Source organism: Heloderma suspectum, chromosome 7, assembly GCF_057233095.1.
Source record: "Heloderma suspectum isolate Gila_16-S chromosome 7, 16-S_ref, whole genome shotgun sequence".
Classification (NCBI taxonomy): domain Eukaryota; kingdom Metazoa; phylum Chordata; class Lepidosauria; order Squamata; family Helodermatidae; genus Heloderma; species Heloderma suspectum.
Window position 1 is genome coordinate 82517510 of NC_139464.1, and position 16064 is coordinate 82533573.

At 40.3% G+C, this 16064-nt stretch overlaps 1 protein-coding gene across 4 annotated transcripts in view; it reads left to right on the top strand.

Moving 5' to 3' along the window:
- FOXP2 (forkhead box P2) overlaps positions 1 to 16064 on the top strand; it is a 595587-nt gene that overhangs the window by 230674 nt on the left and 348849 nt on the right. The window contains exon 4 of one of the 4 annotated variants that reach the window (XM_084810785.1): positions 10715 to 10814. The exons of the other annotated variants lie outside the window; for them this stretch is intronic. The gene's annotated coding sequence lies outside the window, so the exon portion shown is untranslated. The remainder of the gene's footprint in view (positions 1 to 10714; positions 10815 to 16064) is intronic. 4 annotated transcript variants of the gene reach the window in all.

Below are 16064 nucleotides of genomic sequence, written 5' to 3' on the forward strand. Positions count from 1 at the left end.
GTATGAGGTGAGGAATTTCAGATTATAGAAACAGTAGACTTCTTTCTTTACTGTATTTTACCATGCAAATTACTTGCAATTTCCAAGGGCCAGTGTTACTTTTCAGGACAAATTTCACACAATAGGAATTCAGTGATTATTCATCCAGTTTAATTAATTCAATTAAATAAGTCTGATGCTGTCAGGTGTTCTTTTAATAATTGAATCAACATGCAGATACATAATAAGCATAAAAGCGTTTCTAGCTGCAGTTAATTTAGATCTAAAAGAATCTACTATTCCACTACATTTGATATAGATTATTCTATAATATTTCAGTAATGGGTTGCACAAAGGCTGCCTTTTAATTCTTTGCTTTCTCAAATGTCTTTATATATAATGGTTTAAAACAGAAGGTGTTCAAGAGAGGGTGACCTTTTTCCATTACCATGGTTCCTGTCATTAATGCATTATAATTTTCTTTAGAAGTCTGGAAAAAAATGTGTGTATGCAGTCTGTAGCAACTATGAATAAAAGCATGTTCATGAAAGTTTAGAATTGCCTGTTATTACTACAAGATTGGGGAGGGGGGAAGGGGAGGAAGTAATTTTATTGTTATTTTTACTGTGAAAGTTTAAACAAACCTTAGACTTTTTTATACAAAGCAGTTACAAGCTTGAAAGTTTGGCATCTGTAGCTTGAGCAGCACTTAATTTACTCAGCTTCTAAAAATAGTATGATCCCATAGCTAAATCTGAATCTAGTGGAAGACTGTATTAAGGCTGGGTGGTGCAAAAAAGCTAGCCGTATGGCTTGGTATGCTACAATATATTATTTTATTGTAGCAGTATCATAATAAAATATATGTTTACTAAAGGAAAAACATAGTAAATAATTTGCTTGGTGTCTTTCAGCAGTGCTTGATGTCATAATTATTGTAAATATTAATTGCTGTGCTGAAAATGTAAGCATGATGACTTTGTATCAGATGAAAATAGTCTGTGTACTGGTAAATAGATAATCATACAAAAGTAATTGGGGTTTTAAAACCCCAATCTATTCTGCCAGCATGAGCTCGTTTGCATGTTAATCACAAGAGTGATTTCCTACTTCACAAGCAAGTTCACAGTCTTTCATAACCACTTTTAATTGCATTTAAAATGTTGCAGGGTTAGGATATTAGAAATGGAGGCGTATCTATGTCAAATTAATAAAAATATTGCTGAAAATCTTTATAGACTAAAGGCTATAATATTTTTAAGGCCTTGTATTTTTAATTAGCATACATAAAGGTGTATTATAGCATATTTTTTATCTAGGTGAAGTATATTGGATCTCATAATGGATTAATTTACAAATGTACTTTTCCTACCTAGAAAGCTGAGAAATGAAAACACAATTATAAGCTGGACCTAATAGGTAGTTTTATTGGGACAACTCATGGATATACTAGTATGTTAATTATACTCACATTAATATAACATCAATTAATAAAACAGAAAATTGACAACAGTATAGACAATTTTATTGGTAATATTGTCTATAAATTCCTTGTACAGAGAATATTTTGTTAAATGTAAAATTAATACATCAGTGTACTTTTTCTGGATTTTGGAGATGCAGTGGAGTGTATTACAGAATTTTAATAGCAAAATTATTCATCTACCCCTCTGGTTCATTAAAAACAAACAAACAAACAAACAAACAAACTGCATATTCTTAACACCTGATTCAGTAAAATCTGATAACAAATCTTTCAGTGGATGCATGTAATATATAGGGGTGAGAGTTTATTATCTAAACTTAGTAACATAATTTGTGATTTTAAATAGTAAGTGGCTATAGAATTAGATAACCAAATAGAACTGGGTAAATTATATCTGTAACAATGGCTTCTCATTTTTGAAGTTTGGGTATAATAAACTGTCAATATTTAATTTTAAGCGAATTTATGGTATTCGTATTGTAAGATTCAGCACAGCTGTTATAATCTGTGAAGTTAAATGTCAAAGTTGAGACAAAATTACTTGTTCTCTGAAGTGACTAAGGAAGAATTGTAGCTTTCTAGTAAAATAGTGTAAGTTCACAATGATTAACAGTGTGATCATTCTCAAAGATACAAAGCTAATTTTTAGTCATGCTGTTGAAAACTGTATTTAAGAAGATGAAGAGTTTGACGATTAAAGAAAAAAAAAACCCTCAGTTTTGAAAAGGATATATTTGCTTTTATCACCAGGTGTTCTTTCTAATATAAATTACCAAGATGATGTTTCCATAACATAGCTTGGGGTGCTCTGGAGATTAAAACTACCAAAACAGACCTATTAAATTTTTCATTGGGAGGTTCCACTAGGGATAATATTCCTTTTCCCATTTTCCAGATGTTTTATGTAATTCTGCATCTTTCTAAACCCAAATCATTGCTTTTCCAGAAAAAAAATGTACTATGGAGACTGAGATGAAAGGCAAGAACTGTTGAAATGTTAATTTTACTATCTGCTATAGAGGCCTGATATCTTTTTGTATTTTTCCTCTACTCCCAGTAGCTCGGTTCTGTTTTATGAATGTTGTGGTACTTCAGTTGTTTGAAGTTTAGAAACTTGCAGCAGCAGTGTATCAGAATATAATGCCACACAGCCTGCGACACAGTGAAGGACTGCCTTTCTGAGTTACCATTTTACACTCCTTTAACTTGCTCATTGATATACAACGCAACAGGAAAACCATTTAACAATTATAACAGGATAACTATACTTAAGATGTTTCCTAATAACGAAGTCTGGAATTGAAATTTGGAATTGAATGGTACATTTGTCTGAGGCCTGATTCAGACATTACTGGGGCAGTGCGGGGCCCACACCCGTATAGCTAGACAGGGCCAGCAGCAAAGGTCGGTATGGTGGGTCAGCTGCTAATGATCCTGGGGCTCAGAAAGGTCAACTGCCAATTCATCAAGTCTGCATCTTTTGGGGACTGTTCTGAGCTTCCACTGTGGCTTTACAACAACTGCTTAAGAGAGCACTGCTGCTGTGCTTGCACTTGCTTTCATTTTCCTGGTCCATGGGCACAGCTCAAGGTTGCATCTGCGCAGAGGGAGCCAAAAGATTATCCAGCACTGCTTACGACGAAATGAGGAGGCAGCAGCTGCTGCTGCTACACGCAGCAGGAGCACACTAGCCGCTCACTGAACCAAGTAAGGGGGTGAAAGTGGAGGAGGAAGATGGGAGGCTGAGTGCCAGGCACCCATGTAGCTGCACCTCGACTCTGCCCAAGCAAGGCAGTCAGGTCAGTGGCTATGCTATATGGCAGCTTTCTTCAACTTGATGCCCTCCCGATGTTTTGGACTACAGATCCCAGCATTCATGACCTTTGGCTATGATGGTTAGGGCTGATGGGAGTTGAAGTCCGAAATGTCTGGAGAGCACTGGGTTGGGGAAGGTTGCTATATGGTGATTTTTGTGAAGTCTCCAAATGGCTGAATAAATATAAAATAACATGATTCTGGATCCTTCCTGGTGAATACTAACAGTGCAATCCTATACGTTTTCAGAAGTAAGCCCTGTTGAATTCAATGGGATTTATTCCCAGCTAAGTAGGATTGCGGGGCCGCGGTGGCTTAGAGGTTAAGACGCTGAACTGCGGACTGGAAGGTCGGCAGGACAGCAGTTTGAGACCCGAGTGCTGCGTGACAGAGTGAGCTCCCGTCTTCAGTCCCAGCTCCTGCCAACCTAGCAGTTCGAAAGTAAGAAATTGCAAGTAGATAAATAGGTACTGCTTCGGCGGGAAAGGTAACAGCGTTCTGTGCACCTCGGTGTTCAGTCATGCCGGCCACATGACCACAGAAGTGTCTTCGGACAGCGCTGGCTCTTCGGCTTAGAAATTGAGATGAGCACCACACCCTAGAGTTGGACATGACTGGTTGGGGACACCTTTACCTTTAAGTAGGTAAACTTAAACTACCAATAGTAATAAAGCCTAAAACTACCAATAGTAATAAAGAAAAATGAAACTAGACAAAAGTAATGTCACAATTTCATAAACCACTGTCTCCTGTCCTTAGGTGCCCCATTTGGTCTCCATCAGTTGCAGTTAGCATGGTGTTTTTATGTTATTTTTCAAGAAGGTGTAATTGTACACAGTCCATTTGTCTGAACCTAAGAATCAGCTTGTCTTGTTCAAGGAGAAAGAGGAGTGATCAAGGGACTCACTGATTCCCTGTTGCCCAAGTGTCTTCTGAAAGCTGGAGCCAGCTCTTTTGCTAGATTCCATGCCATCCACTATTGTAGCTGGATTCCACACCACTCTACTGACATCTGGGAGTCAGTGACTCTAGCATGGAAGGAAGCACATCACACATGGTTCCTTCCTCCTTACTAGCATTGTGGGATCTAGACATGGTATTTGCTCCCACAGTCCTCTGGTAATGTATAATTCGGCCCTGCACTACATACATTGAAGAGTTAATACTTTGTAAGTAAACAGGATTTCATTGGGTGCAACAGGGTAATGACAGCCGTATCAAGAATGAGGGGTATTTGAAGAATACTCATCCAGGTAGTTCTTTGCATGAAGTGTAACCAGCAAAATGACCTTTGCAGAAGTTTTTATTTTTGTGCCATTTAGTGACCTTGGAGACATTCTGCATATCAAACTAATTTCTGTGGGAGTAGCATAAATGTTTCTTACACAAATTTTGCTGCTCCTTTTTCTTTAGAAAGTTTTCCAAGTATTGGAGAGCCAACCTTTGCTTGGAAACATTGCTGAAGATATGCCAGTGCTGCACTGCCTACTTTATCTTGCTGCTTCAGTATTTTTATTCTCCAAAGCACACAAATTAGATCTTTTTTCGCTTTGTTGGGACTTTTTTGTTGGAAAACCTTTTGCAATGGGCTATGTGTATTTCAAAACTGTATTTCTGAACCATAAAAGTATTGCCCACACTTTCTAGGTGTCACAGTATGTGCCCATAGGCCTTGTGGAGCCTGTGGTTGCACAACAATCACAATAGTAGTCATACTATCAGGAGGCAATACTACATTTTCACAAATACAAATGATAAACTGAGTGCTTTCAGACTGTGAATTTCCCCACAACAGAATTACAACTTTAAGGGACGCCCATCAGGTTGTGCATAATATATGAGAAACAATAGTATATTTATAGTACAGTAAAATGATTGGGTTAAAAGGCCAAAGCTTTTGGAGTGAGAGTGGATATAACTCAGGAAGTTACGTTGAGTCCTCCTGTATAATATAACTAGGCTATTTCTGGCTTGGAAATACCAATACAGCAGCTGAGGTGCGTACATAATAAGGCTAATTGTAAACTACAGTTTGAAAAGCTGTGTACTCAGAGATAGGAAGGTGCCTTTTACCGTACATAGAGTCAAACCATTGGTCCATCTAGCTCAATATTGTCTACATTGACTAGCAGCAGTTCTATAGGTTTCAGACAGGGGTCTTTCCCATCTGTACCTGGGGGTGCCAGGGATTAAATCTAAGACGTTCTGCATGCACAAACGTACTCTACCACTGAGGTGAAGCTTTTCTCCCATTACTCTTACTCATTGATTCACTGCAAATCATGTTTATGTGTCAGTATAATGCTAGATCATGGATAAAACAAACAGTGGGGAGAGGGGCTCCTCATTTTACAAAGTATAGTTTTGTCACCCTGTTACATCAGCAGCAGGCATGAGTGAGTGCATATTTTTCCTGAAAGCTCAAAGACGAAGAAGGGCTTGAATTCCTGGTGGATATCTTGTTAATATGCAAAAAAGGACAACTTTTTTCAACCAAGGGGGTGTTTTCACCAGTGATTTATGCCGAGCCAGCTGTGTGTTGAGGTCGTTAGGGAAACATGACATTGTAGCCATCCAGCAGCCACTCTGGAAACCGGATTTCCTGAGACTGCTTAAAGTCTGATTCTTTTCTTTAAGTCGGGTTCTCCCCGGTAGAGTTGCTGTGTGCCCCAACACCCGCATTTACCTCAGGTATTCTAGCCCTGCCCAGGGCTGTGCCTTTCACCATGACCCCAGTCAAGGGGTGTTTCCTCCCCTTTTGCTGAATGAGGCTTGCCCTCTCAATGACCACAGGAATAACAGAGAAGCCCCTCAACTGACATGGCACGTATCAAAGCCCAATTCCTTAAATGCTATTAAGCATTATCTCGAGGCTTCGATTCATTGCCTTAGGAAGTAACTCCTTCACAGCTTCCTTATAGAGATCCTGTGTGCTAAAACGGGGGGTGGTTTCGGTCTCTTTCTCGCAACAAACCCATTAGTGTCTCCTCAGAAGTAACTCCCATTGTGGTCAATGAGGCTTGCCTTTGAATGCCCACATCAGAACTTACAGAGATTCCCCCTCAATTGAAATGGCACACTTTAAAGCCCAATTCCTTAAGTGTAGGGATGTCAGAGAATTTTGCCACGAATCTCGGGGAGGCCGAATGCCAGCGCATTCGGCCCCCCGAAATCGGTGGCGAAACAGTCTGCCCACCGCCCCCCCCCCCGGGACGGGACTTACCTTGTGCGAATGTCCCTGGCGGCGGCGGTTCGGCAGCGGTGGCTGCGACGGCCGGTCTTCCAACCAGCTGCCGCCGCCATTTCCAGTAAAAAAACAACAACAACAACCAAAAAAACATGATAGGCTACGTAAACGTTTACGTAGCCTATCACGGCTAGATTGTAAAAAAATACCGTGATAGACTACGTTATGTAGCCTATCACGGCTGAGTAAAAAACCAAAAAACCACGCTATAGACACTACGCTATTTACGTTCCCCTTATTTTCGCCGTAGTCTACGTAAATGTTTACGTAGACTACACGTGCCAAAATAAGGAACGCAAATGGCGGCGCCCATGGGTGCCACCATTTGCGTACACACGGTTTTTTTTTTTACTCAGCCGTGATAGGCTACGTAAACATTTACATAGCCTATCACGGCTGATTGCAGGGACGTAAACGGCGGCGGCTATGGCCGCCGCCATTTGCATTTCTGGCCAGCCAGGATTCGTGGCGGGAGGGACAGGGTGCCTCCCCCCCGGCCAGAATTTCGGGGAGGAGGGACAGGGCACCACTCCCCTGGCCAGAATTTTGGGGGGAGGGACGGAGCGCCTCCCCCCCACCGCAAATCAAATTTCGGGCAAGGTAAGTGACTTTCGTAGATCCCTACTTAAGTGCGGTTAAGCGAGCAAGGTCAGTGAGGTACTGTGGGTTAAAATGGGGCCTGGTTTCCGTCTTTGTGTTCTCCCCCCCTCTTTCCCAGCACAAGCATGTGTGTGTCTATTTGGAAATAACTCCTATTGTACTAAGTGATACTTGCTCCTGGAATGCAGGTGCATCTGGACTTTCAGGGGAAAGGAGAAAGGGGGGGAGGGGGGGAGCCTCTCTTATTGACTGAGCAGCCCCTGCCAGTCAAATGATGTTCACTCCAACCCCCACCAGAAAGTATGTTCTGTGAAGTGATTTTTTACTCGTCTGGAGAATCTGCTTGTAGAACCCTGCTCACAGCAAAGCTGATTCCGTTTAAAAAAATCTGGTACTCCTCCATTTGCTTCTCCTTCTGTTGTCTTGGAAACATGGCCCCAGATAGATCTGTTTGCTTTTTCTCAAGTTGAACATGCCAACTGGAAAGTCCAGAGGATGTTATTCTTGCAATTAATAGCAGAAATGAGCAAAATAGAAGAGGAGGGATATTTTCGCTCATTATTTTAAGTGGTCTTTTTTAGGTTCAGCACCTCAATGATGAGAAAGAGGGTATACTGTGGGAAACAGAAGGTATTGAAATGAACAATGCAGTTACTTTTGGGGGGGTTAAGGTTGAGTTTGACATGGTGTTTTTCCGATTTCTGATATAAATGATATGCAAGACAGTCCTTTACTCCCTTGCTATAGAATGAACATACCCACATGTGGGCAACTCTGAATTCCATTATCAGGGAGCATGCCTCCTTTAATTGGTTGACAGCTTTTTAGTACTGAATTGCTCAGTGTTAAACATTCTAAGTGTGGTCTCACCATAGCTACTTTAAAAGTTGGATTTGTCACCATTTTGGGTCTGTGATATTATGCCTGTGATACAGCTGAATGTTGCACAAGCCTTTTTATAGTCTAATAATCACATTGCAAAATAATATGTAATGTGCTGTTTGCAACCATGCTTAGGTTTATTATATTAGTGTTTTCCAGGTTTTCTATTGCTTTTAGTCAGTGTTTTGGATAGTTTTTCTCCAACTGGAAGACTCTTATTGCTATTAAGTCTTCATTAGATGTTTGCAAACTTTTCCAGTTTAGTTCCATTTGTGAGGTTTGTTAATATGCTGTTAACTTTCTTCTCCAGATCATTAGTGATGTTAAATAAAGCTGGTGTTAACACTAAAGTTCTTGACACTTTAGTACACCAAATTGCCAGATTTGATATGCTTTCAATTATCATTACATGATGTTTACTCCGTTTACTCTCTGTCAGACATCTGTGAATTTTTTTTTTTTTAAATCCTTAAAGACTTCAGTATATCAGTGAGGTTGCATAATCAATATGTTCAATCTAGAGGTTGTACCAGCAAAAATATTGGAGGGCTAAGGAGAGTATATTCCTGCGAAGTCAAGTTTTGTATCTCATAGTTGGAAACTTTGTAAATAGAAGCATTTTTAATGTCATATTAGTGCTCCAATCCATAATATTTACATAGATTTCAATAAAATTCACAATCAAGTTTTGGTTAAGATTGCAGATTTCATTAGAATTCTCATCACATTTGTTTGTTTGTTTATTTATTTATTTCTGTATAAGGGATTGTATCCAGCCCAAGTTATTTGTGCTTACAGCACAATCCTGTACATGTGAACTCAGAAGTCCCATTGAGTTCAGTGGGACTTACTCCCAGATAATTGGGTATAGGATTGGACCTTCAATTTCCATTAGACTCACTGGAACGCAAGTCATGATTAATTGTTCATATTGATTTTCAGTGAGACCTAAGTGCATCTAATTTAGGTTGATCCAATTCAACATGATTAGCCCTTTTTTCACTAGTTCTGTACAGAAAGACTTACACAACTTTAAAACAAAACACGCATTAAAATTAATAATCAAGAAACAAACCACCTTCACTTGGTGCCTAAATGATAACAATGTTAGCACCAAGTAGATGTCCTTGGGGAGTGCATTCCAGAAACATGGCATCACCATTGAACAAGCCTTATTTTGGGTTGCCATCTCCTAACTTCCAACAGCAGGGATACCCGGAGTAGGATCTGTGGTGATTATCTGAGTGAACAAGTGGGATCATATGGGAAAATATTGCTCATTTCTTTTTGATTTAGTTGTACTCTCTTGGGGTTGCTAAAGCGGAAGTCTTGTCTCCAATGCTTGCATCCCCCCCCCCATACAGAACAGTATCCTGATCTGTGTTGCCTGAAAGGCAGAAATTCAACAAGAGAAGAGGGTTCTGGCAATGGAAATGCAGTCATGGAAATTTTTGAATTTCCTGTTGAATTTTTGCCTGCTGTGCTATTTTTGAAGGCATGGCAGTCCTGTCAATAAAGTAACCCTAGATGCTATGTTTTATCAGAGATGCCTTGAGAAATTGTTTAAACCATCTTTTAAAGCACTAGCATATTACAGAACATTTACAGCACAATCCTATACATGTCTACTCAGAAGTTAGTCCCATTGAATTCAATCCAACAGGATGCTCACACCTCCACTGACTCCCTTACACTTCATTGATTCCCGTCTGCAAGTGGGACCCACTGCTTGTGGAAGGAAGATTTAGGGCTTCTGGGGCAACCGGAAATGCCTGAAAATGCTAGTTTCTGGAACAGGGCGGGTCGGCAGAGCTCACATAAGGAAGCCCTGTCGGCCTGCCCCAATTGAGACATGAGACTTTCTGCTCGTTTCAGGGCTTCCTCTGAGAAGCACTAAATTGCTGTTGTGCAAGCGGTGCATCCCACTTGTGCCACAGAATCAACAGGGTGCAAGAGAATTGGCAGAGACATAAGCGCCCCATTGGATTCTGGAAATAAGATTGCATTCGTAATGTTGCATATACCACTGGAAATGTTCAATTCACAGTTTGAGTTATATGTGCCACTGATGGGTTACTTTCTTACCCTAAACACTTTGCAGGAATCCCAGTAGTTCTCAATGACAAAGAATGTTTAGGGTCATAGCTTACTCAGAAATGTCCAACTATGTTGAGTAAGACTTATTCTTAAATAAGTGCACATAGGATTGCAGCCTTGGCCTGCTTAAGTGCCCTTAACAGAAAACAAGTTAAGTTTGAATCACTGGATTTTACCACTCAGTAAATACGTTTACGATTGAGATTCCACTTAATACAGTAACACCGTTATCTCCCCACCAACCCCATTCTAAATTATTGCAAAGTACCTTGGACACTTGAGTCCTGGGGACTAGTAAGTTCTATATGCTTGAACAAAAATAGTTACTTGGAGTGGCATTTGTTTCTGCCCATCTTTCTCCCATGGTGACCTCCTTTGCTTTACCAGAGGGACTTGAATTTTTATTAGACCACATTCCTTCATTTGGAAGGATGAAGGAGCTACTTGCCAAGGACAGCATGAACAAGCTGGGTTAGTCACTGCTGTCAAACTTGGTCTTTTTCTTGTGTGCATACAATTCTTAATGAAAATCTACACACTTGAAAAAAAAAGTTAATATCTAAGTAACAGCAGCTTTTAAAACCAGTATTACTTCTTCACATATAAAGGGGAAATACTTGTGCAGAGTGGAAGTATTCACAATGAAGCAGATGAAATCAATGCAACACAAGAAATTGCACTGGCAAAGAGGAACAACAATACGAATAGGTAAGTGTATGTACAGACCCCAATAGTGAAATCATTAATGTAGGAGTAGAATCTGGTGCATTTGAAATAGTTCTGCTATATTCCTAGAATGGTAGTATGTCTGTATAAGATTCAGTTTATTGCTTACATGGCATAAATAAAGTGTAAATCACCATATTAAGAACAGATTCAAAAAGGTGTAAGAATTGTGGTATAGATACTTTTTCTTCAAAGCTGAGAAATATTTTGAAAAGCACAGAAGTTTAAGATGAAGATCTAAACATGAGTCAGAAATGCATGCGAAATGTAAACTGTTAAGAGTATATCTACTTTTATTTATTTATTTATTTATTTTATTGCATTTATACCCCGCCTTTTTTCCTCTTGCAAGGAACCCAAGGCGGCTTACATTCTCCTCCTCCTCTCCATTTTATCCTCACAACAGCAACCCTGTGAGGTGGGTTGGGCTAAGAGTGTGTGACTGGCCCAAAGTCACCCAGTGAGCTTCCATGGCCGAGTGGGGACTAGAACCCGGATCTCCCAGCTCCCAGTCCAACACTCTCCAGATTTTGTATTTTTTCAAACAATAGAAGTAACAGTTGCTCCCAATTCAGAGTATGTAACACATACATAGAAGGTTACATTGTGTTTCAAAAATGTAACAAGGCAGGAAGGAAAAAACCCACATCTGAATTCTTATGTTTCTTTAGTATACCTGAATGTTCTATTCAGATGATCTCCTGAGCCATTGGGAGGAGTGGTAAGACTTATATGCTCTCTCTTTCCTTGTCGCATACTGAGTGCCTCCTTCCATTTCCATCTAAAGATGTCAGATTGGGCAATTATGGTTAGCATTAGCCTTCAAACTGCAGTTTACATACCCACTTTAAACCATGATTTCAAACCATGCTTTGTTGCATCTTCTGAACTGAGCCTCTGTATCAAAATTTGGATTAGACCTGCAGAATCTTATTTTGCACACAGCGATTGGACTCAATTGAGTTAAAGTTAGATATTCTGATGTCTTATTGATGCCAACACTTCGGTATGTCCAGCTTTATTCTTATTTCATGGAATTGTAAAATTATATTTGTAGGAAAAGTGCAAGCTTTGTGAAGGATAGCCGGCAGTTGGAGCAGGTTACATTAACTTACATTTTTCATTAAAGAATATGAACAACAATGGCAAGGGTGTGGTAAATGTTGTGTGGACTGAAATGCTAATGCAGCCCCAAAACACCTTCTCTAAGAGCTGCATTTAAAAACAGGATTTTACAATATTGCAGCTAAGTTGCTTAGCTTTTGTAAAAAAAAAAAAGAAAGAAAAGAAAAAAGAACTTGGTAAACCTCTTTTCTGAAATAAGTTTTAAAAATATATTTTGGCTGGTGACAAATTATTTTGTTAAGTAAGCAGATTCCATATATAGCAATCATTGTGTGGCTTGATATTTTCCTATTAGGGTAAAGACATCCTCTAATGTAAAGAGGATGTCTGAAGTTATTTACTGTTTTTACTGTGCCAAGCTGTGATTGTTTAGTCTGCTAACACTTTTACTAACGTGTATTCTGGATAGTGATTACTTATTTTCAAAGCAAATGCTAAATCCAAGAAGACATTGCTTTTCAATAGTTCCTTTTCTGGCAGAAGAATTTGATGTGTGTTTTTGTTCAGTGTTCTTTCAGTATTTCTGCTGTAGTTGTTGAAATCTATACTTTATATGATCTCATTGTACTGCCTGCACTTCATTAATGACTGACTTTGTTTGGGGCTTAGGAACTGAAATATTTTTCATATGACACTGCCCTATATAAGTACAGAGCACCAGCTGCAAAAACCACAGACCATCTGATTTTGTGGGGTTTGTGGGTGTGAAAAGTTCAGTTGCTCAGACGAAGGCATATCTATACATTACATTGTATGGAAACGGAACTACTGTAGACTAGAGAAAATGTTCACAATAGTCTTGATTCATATAAAGATGAGTAATACATTTTATGGGAACAGAATTTTGTTTTGCGGTATTGGTGAGTTATCACTGTTGAAGTTTTTTAAATGCTGGAGTTTAAACCAATATTGTTATGCTCCCTATTATAAATTTGTTTGTTCCTTTCTTGTTTTTGTGTGTGTGTACCTAATACTGAAGCCTCATCAAAAACTTGGATTATGTGGGGCAGTTTTAATTTGAGATGAGAGATTGGTATACCAAACTGTTCTTCAGATGCTGACTTGATTAGATCATGCTACTTCAAGGGAATCAGAGTATTATCCTTTGGTCACACGGAAAACTGCCTGCAAGAGTTTGGATGGACAAGGGTGTGTGTGTGTGTGGAAAGGTGTTGATGTTGTGACAACCTTTGCTTCAGAAGCTACCACCAGTTTTGAAGGCTGTGCGGTGGTCTCTATGTGATAGCACCATTGGGAGGAGGGGGATTGGAATCCCCACTTTATGCATATCCTCCAACATTTAATTGATCAAAATAAGGACGTTCCTGTGCATGAGTGAGTAGGGCAATGGATTCATTCTGGCAGTCCAGTGCCACGGCCTGCTGGGTAATCATGGGGCTAAAACAATTCAGAATCAAATGTGCTGAAGTAGAAAGTGGGAACTAAAAGTGCATTTAAGCAGAAAGCCAGCAAGGCAAGCCAAACACTGAATGGCAGGTCATAGACATAAAATACACATACATGGAATGGACTGGATGAAGATGAACAAACTGAAGCTTAATGCAGACAAGGTGCTCCTGATAGGTTGAAAGGGAGATCAGGAAAGAGCGATTCAACCTGGGCTGGGTGGGGTTACACTCCCCCTGAAGATTCATGCTCACAGTTCGGGTGCACTCTTTGATTTAGCCCTGAACCTGGATGCCCAGGCTTTGGCGGTGGCCAGGAGTGCATTTGCAGAACTGAAGCTAGTGTACCAACTGCACTTGTTCCTAGAGATGTCTGATCTGGCCATGGCCAAATGTGCTGTAGTTACATCCTGTTTGTGCTACTGTATCACAGTCTATGTGGACCCCCTTTGGAAAACTGTTCAAAAACTTCCTCCGGTCCAGAATGCTGTGGCCAGACAGGTGACTGGGAATGGTTATAGGGAGCATGTGTCTCCCTTGTTACATTTTCAGTGGTTACCAGCCTGTTTCAGAGTACAATTCAAAGTGCTGGTTGTGACCCCTAAAGCCCTATATGGCTTGAGTAGAAGCTATCTGAAAGACTGGCTTCTTCCATATGAGCCTGCCTGATGAGTTTTAAGATGTTTGGGCATCTCTTGGTTCCACTACCATCAATGACATGTTTGGTAGGAATGCGAAAGAGGGCCTTCTTCGTGGCTGCTCCCAGGCTTTGGAACTCTGCTGAAGAAGGCTAGATTAGCCCCCTCTCTGTTGTCCTCCCACTGGGAGGCAAATGCAGTTTTATTCAGGAAGGAAGCTGGTCTGTTGGTGAAGGGTTTGCTTTTTTTTTAATTGGTTGGTGCTACTTGTTTTTCTTTTGTTGTTTTGTATTTTTAGGGCACGAACTTGGAGGAGGTCAACTATCCATTGCAGGGTGGGCAGAGCAGAGAGGGGATCTTCTCCTCCGTGCTCCAGCCTCCCTGCATTTGCAGCTGGACAGCTGATTTTGGCTGTCTAGCTGGGGACTTTGGAGTGGGAGCAGGAGAGGCCACATGGTCATAGGAAGTGTTGTAATGCTTCTGTGGTCTCCTCCCCTCCTCACCCCTATATTACTTTTAATAGGCTTAACTAAGAGATAGAGAAAAGCAGAGATTGGGGAAGTTAGTATTTGCCAAGTAATGTTCTTCTTCTGTGTCCTTCTGCAGCATAGCCAGGTATTCTGAGACTCCAATCATATCCTCCAGTTTTTATAACATTTGGATAATTAGCATGTAGCTAATTAATTTCTCCTATCCCTAGAAGTGGCTCACATACTTTTTCACATTTAATTAGAAATAACTAAAAACGAATTGCATGCTAAGTGAGTGGTTCATGGGTGTGGTTTATATGCAGAGCAAATATGCATCTGAAATTTGAGGTTAATTGCATTTGTAATGGTTATAATGCTTATAGATTGTCAAAAGAAATGCTCAGTTGTAAATTATGCATTGACAACAGCTCATATGACATTTTAAAGAATGGCCATATTTTCAACATATGCAGCGTAGTTTACTAGTCAGAAATATGTTTATCTTATTTCGGAGTAATCTGTAGAAATTCTAAGCAGCTGTGATAGTGACCAGTGAGCACCACAGTTTTATTAATGAGTACTACAGACTTGCAGATTGGATGTTGTCCATTAAATAAAGCTTGAGTTGAAACTGTTGATCTTGTATTTGGTTACAACGATGATATGTCATTGTGTAGCTGCCATTTTTCAGTGGCAATAAACATCCCATATGAATTATGGGGCCTGTTTGCTGAATGCGTAAATGTAAGTGTCGAATTGAGTAGTTTGTATAGAGCATGGGTGCAAAAACATGCAGTCCATGGGCAACATGCAACCTGCCAAGAGATTTCTGGCAGTGTGCCAACTCCTCCTGCAGTGGCAGCACAGCCTGGGTTTTCCCTGGCTAGCACTAGAAAGGGAATCCCTTTCCTTATCAGTGATCTCTGATGAGAGATCAGAGATAAGGGATTCTCTTGCTAGCACATCACCAGGGCTAGCCAGAGAAACCCCAGGGATTTCCTTATCTCTGATCTCTGATGAGAGATCAGGCATAAGGAAAGGATTCCCTTATTAGCACTAGCAAGAGAAACCCCAGGTGTGTGTATGTGTACAAGTGCACATGTGTGCATCTTTATGTGCACATTTGCGTGCATATGTGTTCCCCTGGCACTACCTGATGCAGCCTCGGGGCCAAAAAGTTGGGCATCCCTGGTATAGAGACACTGTGCTTCCACTTCAGGTGAGGTCTATCCAGGTCATAGCCTCTTCCATTGCTAGCCTGAAATAAAGGGGAAGCCCTTTTACCAAGGTTTCCACTAAGGTCTCCAGGCCCATGGCATCTGAAGTATAGCAGTAATTGGATAGTCCCTGAATTTGTGAACCCCAGGCTTCAGCTTGGATTTACTACATGCCAGTTCCAGTCATGAAAGCATCCCCTTCACTTCTTTGTAGCTGCTTAAAGCTGCAGCTGTGTAAACTTCTGTGTGATCTGCTGTATTTACACCATCCTCTTAGGGCCAAACTAAATGTTATGCTTATTGTGTACTGTTTAGCAGCGAGGGGAGACTTAGTGTGGTGTAGTGGTCAGTGTGGTGTAGTGGTAAGGTGGTTGGA